This window comes from Garra rufa, chromosome 9, assembly GCF_049309525.1.
Source record: "Garra rufa chromosome 9, GarRuf1.0, whole genome shotgun sequence".
Taxonomy (NCBI): domain Eukaryota; kingdom Metazoa; phylum Chordata; class Actinopteri; order Cypriniformes; family Cyprinidae; genus Garra; species Garra rufa.
The window spans coordinates 20,687,721-20,695,215 of NC_133369.1; positions in this window are offsets into that span (position 1 = coordinate 20,687,721).

A 7,495-nucleotide genomic window follows, 5' to 3' on the forward strand; every position below is an offset into this window, starting at 1 on the left:
TACACTGCTACACTATATCGACAATGGAGTATAGTACATTGGTACAACAATAGGTGGCGATAAATAGTCATCTTTGTGAGTGAGTCACTTGTGTGATTCATTTATTTAGGGATGAGTCTTTGAATCATTCACTCAACACTCATTCACTCATTCAAACGAGATAAATTCAAACCCGAAAGGCACTTAGAAGTCAAACAACCATGACCGTCTTATTGAAGGGTTGTTCCAAAACAGAACTGACAACTTCAAAATGCTCTTTAGAATTAAGGATTTCGAAGGGTATAACTGATGGACACTTTGATGGTTTCTTTCTCTGCCATTTGTAAGCGCTTTAAGTAACTGTGATCTACTAAAAGCCTCAAAGCCATCATGACTAAAGTGCAGAGAACAAAGACACAGGTCTTTAGAAAGTTTTATGCATCCACAGGTATCTTCCCATGCTTTTCTTCTCTTCTTATCACTAGGAAAGCAGTGAAGACCTACATCGCTTCTCTTGTTGGCCTTCAACTGAAAATAACAACCAAAAGCCACACAATGTGGCATCGCATCAGTATTTTATTTTCCGACTTGTGTGTTCTGAGTTGTGTCGCAGTAAAAATAGCAACAGGTAGCGCCAGAAGCTCAATGAGTGCAACCATTTCACATCATCGAAATAATGGCGCCCCTCACAGTCTAAAATATGTATTAACAATGTGGATTTTTAAATAACGTAAATCTTTGGGTTTTCTATTACGTTTCAGTAAGATACATCATTTACATTATATTAAGCCTATTAAGTCTTAATATCCGGGGTTCCCTAAACAATGGAATGGAATGCAGTTCTATTTATTCAGGAACAAATTAAGAATGAGTCACTGAATCATTCACTAAAGTGACTTGTTAAAACACACTAATTCAACATGTAACAAAGCACCGCTACTGTGCATTGCTCACATACAGTACTGACTATATATTGAGTCACTGAGATAAGCTATGCAATATTAACTTTGTATAAAAACACTATGCAGTCATGGATTCTACCAGCAGGGGCTATGGAGGCAACTCTGACCCTTGGTTGATTGCATCATAAAATCATCTTTATCATGTCATTGTTTTTACAAACAAAACCCTATCATCTCACTCTCTGTTTCTTCCATTTTGTGTATCTACCTCACTGGTCTAGGGTGATCTGTATGGCTTCTCTTGGCTTTGAATGATTCTGTCTGAATCAGTCGTGCTCAGCTGTGTAATCCCTCTCTCTGTTGAGCAATGCATCTTTATCTCGCTCATCCAGTGTGTAAGTGTATGGGTGTATGCTCCTGCAGGTTCCTGCAGCATCTGTCAGCATGTGCTGGCCTTTCCGCTGAACAGAGCACTTTGAGCTGCCTTTGTAAGACAATATGCAGCCATAGCCAAGGCATATGCATTATAGATTACCTTTCACAAATAGACAGACAGAAAGAGAGGTGGAAAAAAGACTTCTTTTTGAGGAGTTCATAAAACTTCACATTTCTCTCCAGTGTTTGTATTAGGTATTAAAAGTTGTATGAATGAAAGCATATGAAATCTATTGAAAATAATGAGCTGATGATGACATTTTGATTTAAAATATCTGAATTAATCATCTCTATCTGCAATATTTAATAGCATGCACTGTACACAAGCAAAGGATTCACTAAATGAATGATTCAGCTAATTCAGCTAACACAAAATGAAAATAACTATGATTCTTTTTAACTGCTCAGTGCCTCAACTTAACCTCAATAACTCAGAACATTAAACTGGGGCAACAGATTTTGAGAGTAAGATTTTCTGTTCGATGTCAAAAGATTTTTGACAAACGCATGATGATACAGAAGAAGCTACTTTTTGTTTTATCTATTCAGAAGGGAAGATAGAACAGGATGTGATGAATAAAGAGACGGAACAGGATTGGGAAATGTTGCATATGAGACTCGAACCGGCATCACCCACTTCAGTGCCACAGCTCAGTGTCAGTCATAAAGGTCATAAATGTAACATTCACATATTTTGATGAGAAAAAATAACATCAAATATTGGTTGAGTTACTTGTTTGATTAGCTAGGTGACCTTTGAGATATATTTAAATCCTACTTCATGATTAACCACACAACGCAACTCTATATTCACATATTCTCAGCTGTGTTGCCAGGCAAATGTCTACGCTGAACTCAGAGACCTCAACCAAACTGACCAAATGTGGAACCCTCTAATTCAGAGCTCTAAAATTAGCAAATAACATGTAATTACCCGCATGAAAAGAGATTCTATTTTGATTCTATTGTGGTGGGTCAACATTTGCTCAAAATTCTGGAAATGAAGTGGTGGTGAGGGCCTCAGGTGGAAGAAGCTGATCCACAGGTGTGTTGCAGTTGGATAAACAGAATGCATATTACTATTCATGAGGCAACATGCATGCTTTCTCTGCCTGGAGACCTGTCCATCTCATCTCTGCTCAACAAAACACAAACTGTGACAACACAATTATCAGTTTTTAATTAAACAAACATCAACAGAGCGTGCACCGTGAGCACTGAAGAAAGACAAAGTATGCCTGAGAGAGCTTGTGCATGAATGTGCGTGTGCGTGTGTGTGTGTGTGTGTGTGTGTGTGTGTGTGTGTGTGTGTGTGTGTGGATTTTGGCAGCCACATACTTGTGGATGTGATGGAAAATGTGCTTCAATATACATTTCTGCAAAACTGAAAAAAAAACGTACCTATATGTAGGCTACGAATCACTGCAGTTTCTAGTTTAAATAAATACTAGAGGCAGTACAACTCTGACAACTTTTATTCCTTCTCACACAAAGTACACACAGTTACTTGCAGAATATTGTTATGACTTCAAAACAATTTTAACATCATGCACGACTTTAAAACTGAAACTATGTCGTCACATACAGTTGAGGTCAAAAGTTTACATCCTTCTTTCAGAATCTGCAAAATGTTAATTATTTTACCAAAAAAAGAGGGATCATACAAAATGCATGTTATTGTTAATTTAATACTGACCTAAATAAGATATTTCACATAAAAGATGTTTACATCTAGTCCACAAGAGAAAATAATAGTTAAATTTATAAAAATTACCTGTTTCAAAAGTTTACACCCCCTTGATTCTTAATACTGTGTTCTTACCTGAAAAATCCACAGCTGTGTTTTTTGTTTAGTTGTTTGTAAGTTCCTTGTTTGTCCTGAACAGTTAAACTGCCTGCTGTTCTTCAAAAATCCTTCAGGTCCCACAAATTCTTTGGTTTTCATTTTTGTGTATTTGAACCCTTTCCAACAATGACTTTATTATTGAGATCCATCTTTTCACACTTCAACTAAGTTTGTCTTCTGGGAAATATGTAGCCATCTTCTGTAGCCTCTGAAGGGCAGTACTAAATGATCAAATATGATATTTAGGCAAAAAAAAAAAAAAAAAATTCACAAATGGTTCTTAATGCATTGTGTTGAAAGAAGTCCCAATTGTTTCTCCTAGACAGCTATGAGATTTGAATTGAAGAATAATTCACCAAAAAATGTCATAATTTGCTCACCCTCATGTAATTCCAAGCACCAAAATGTCAGTTTGGACCCCATTGACTTCCATTTTATGGAAAAAAAAAATGGTTATCTTGTGTTCCACAGAAGAAAGTGATTGGACTGACATGAGGTGAGTAAATTATGATTTTTATTTACATTTTTAAGTGAATTATCTCTTTAAGAGTGAATCCTTCTCAGATTTTTCTCAACAAAAAAAAAACAACAACAAAGTAATGTCATAGATTTCAAGTCAGAGATTTCAATATGCTGTCCATATTAATCATTCTCTGTACTCTTATTGTTAATAACAGTTATAGTATCAGTGAGATATAATAGGTTTATTATTGCTTTTAATTTTTTTCACTTTTTTTATTTTTTTAAGTCATTTTTTGGGTGTTTTTGCCTTTTGTTATTACATTTTTATTTCAGTTTCAGCTTTAGTTATTTCAATACATCAAGTTGAAGAAATGTTTTATTATATACTGTATATGTTTTATTATATAATTATTATATAAAATTACATATTGTTTATATTTAGTTCATTTTTATTCCTTTTATATATCTTTTTACTTTTTAAAATAACCGTTTTCTATTTGAATATGTTTTAAAATGTAATTTATTCCTTTGCTGCTAAATTTTTTTTATTATTATGTTAAAAACAGCTGAATAGATTTTTTCAGGTTTCTTTGATGAATAGAAAGTTCAGCATTTACCTGAAATAGAAATCTTTTGTAACATTATAAATGTCTTTATCACTTTTGATTCATTGAAAGCATCCTTGCTAAAAAAGTATTTATTTCTATGATTTCTTTCCCCAAAAAATAAAATAGTATACTGACCCCAAGCTTTTGAATGGTATAGTATATAATGTAAAAAAAAAAAAGCTTTTTATTTAGACATGCTGATGAAAAAAATGTACTCAACTGTTGTAAATATTGATAATAATAATGTTTCCTGAACAGCAAATCAGCATATTAGAATGATTTCTGAAGAATCATGTGACACTGAAGACTGGAAGTAATGATGCTAAAAATGTAGCTTTGACCACAGGAATAAATTACATTGAAAAATATATTCAAATACAAAGCATTTATTTTGAATAGTAAAAAAATATTTCACAATATTAGTGCTTTTGTTGTATTTTAAATCAAACAAATGCAGGCTTGGTGAGCAGAAGAGACTTCTTTACAAAACATTACTGTCCAAAAACTTTTGACTGGTAGTGTGCAAGTCTGAAAACATCTGAGTAATAACATTTTTCTCTGGTTTGAGAGAGTAGTCACCTGGACCTGACCTGCATCTTTTGTGGACGGCATAATGACTTGTTAATCTCATAATTTGTGCTTTGTCATATAGTGATGTTACTATGGCAGACATTATTTCAAAGAGTCAACCTGTCAGATGATATGCAAAAGCGAGCAAGCGTGAGAAAGACAGAGACGTATGGAGAATGACAGCGATATCGGGAGTCGAGTCCTTGACTGAACTGCAAAAGTGCTGACATGCGTGCCACCCCTGAAGTGTCTATCAGTCTGCCTGGATCGCAACTGAGATAAACTAGCTTTCGGTCCCTAATGACTGAGTAAATGTGGCATCCCTGTGATAAAACATGACGTGCCACTACGCCACACAGGAGTGAGTGATTTCAGCCTCACAACTTCATTACAAAACCAAGGACACGCTCGCAGCCGGGCACATACCTCCTCACCTCAGGCCTACGCAACCAAACGCCCCTGCCAGCTTGCTCTGACAGCCCTGACAGAAGAGAGGGTCACAAGTCATGCGGCCAGGCATAAAATACAATCAACCTGCCACTGAAATGTATAGAATTAATCTTTCCCGGGCCCCTATTTCATCCGGGGGCTCGCAGCCAAGTGAAACAAGCGGCAGTATCTTTACTGAGAGAGCAGAGAATAAACGCAGCTATGAATTCTAGAATCACATTTTGTTTGATGCTACTGACATAAAATGATGAGTATTAATTAAGCACTTTTTTCCTTTTAATTTTAGATGCACTGGAATCAAAAAATAACCTACCTTCATACACCCAAATACTGGATGGCTGCACGCAACCGTTTTAGCCGCTCTGCTCGGCACTGCATCGCATCCAAAATGTTGTTTCCAAAATGTCTTTCTCAGGTTCATGTTTACACTCTGATTTACTGCAGACGGTTTTCTTGTAGTTTACTTTGCAACTTTGATAAGAGGGAAGGTGAAATGTTCTGCCTCGATGAGCACTGAGCATCTTAGTAAAGCTGTTTGAAGTCAAAAACTTCAGACGACAGATAACGCTTGCCTGCACACTGCACATTTTCGAGCTTATTTGCACCTGTTTTCGTAACTTCTGGAATAAAGTGGGAATAAAGTATTTTGGAATCACACAAAATCCTACACCTCAACTGTTAGAGAAAGTTACTGTTGTTTCCAGAATATTATAAAACTGTGGTATAGCCTGTCATTAAAAAACAACAACATTTTAACAGGAAGATTATGAAATGAAAACGTATGTTTATTATTTTAAACATGAAATAAATTCTGCAGTAGTAAGGTGATAACTTAAAAATATTGTTAAAATGTTTAACCAGTCTCACCCATTTGTGACCCTGGAGCACAAAACCAGTCATAAGTAGCACAGGTTTGTTGGAATAGCCAACAATACATTGCATGGGTCAAAATGATTGATTTTTCTTTTATGCCAAAAATTTTTAGGATATTATTAAGATATTTAGTAAATTTCCTACTATAAAAATATATCAAAACGTAATTTTCGATTAGTAATATGCATTGCTAAGAACTTCATTTGAACAATTTTAAATGCGATTTTCTCAGTATTTTGGTTTTATCAAAATAAAATGAAAATGTTGCACCCTCAGATTCCAGGTTTTTAAACAGTTGTATCTCGGTCAAATATTGTCCTATCCTAACAAATCATAAATCAGTGGAAAGCTCATTTATTCAGCTTTATATACAACATACAGCAAAAACAGAAAAGAAAAATATTTTTACAATTCAAAAAAACTGTTTTCTATTTGAATATGTTTTAAAATGTCATTTATTCCTGTGATCTCAAAGCTGATTTTTAGTTCAGAAATCATTCTAATATTCTGATTTGCTGCTCAAAAAACATTTATTATTATTATTATTATGTTGAATTTTTTCAGGTTTCTTTGATTAATAGAAAGTTTGGAAGAACAGCATTTATCTGAAATAAAAATCGTTTGTAACATAAATGTCTTTATCATCACTTTTGATCAATTTAAAGCATCCTTGCTAAATAAAAGTATTATTTCTATTATTTCTTTCCCCCCAAAATAAAATATTATGACTCCAAGATTTTAAACGGTATACTGCATAATGTTACAAAAGCTTTTTATTTCAGATAAATGCTGATCTTTGGATCTTTCTATTTATCAAAGAACCCTGAATTGATCCTGACCTCCCAAAACTCTTTTAAATATTGATGATGATAATGATAATAATATTAAAATGTTTCTTGAACAGCAAATCAGCATATTCGAATGATTTCTGAAGGATAACAAGACTAGAGTAATGATGCTGAAAATATATAATCACATGAATAAATTACATTTTAAAATATAAAATTTCAAACACATCATAAAATAAATTATGACTGTTTTTTTGTGGGCCATGGTCACATTTATCACTTTATCATTTACTTGCCCAAGTTCTTCCAAACCCTAATGACTTTCCTTCTTCTATGAAACAAACTTTAATGCTAGACACTCTCAGTCACCATTCACTTCTACTATAAGGAAAAGGACCCAGTTGAAATGAATGGGGACTGAGGCTCAAAGTCCATAACATCTTTATTCCACAAAGAAATGGCTACGAGTTTCAACACAGTCAACGTATTCCTTATATTATTTATAAAGGTCATGTATTTTTGTGAAATATCACAGTATGACCTTTATGGCACCTTGGAGTTAAACTTTTATACACTACTGAC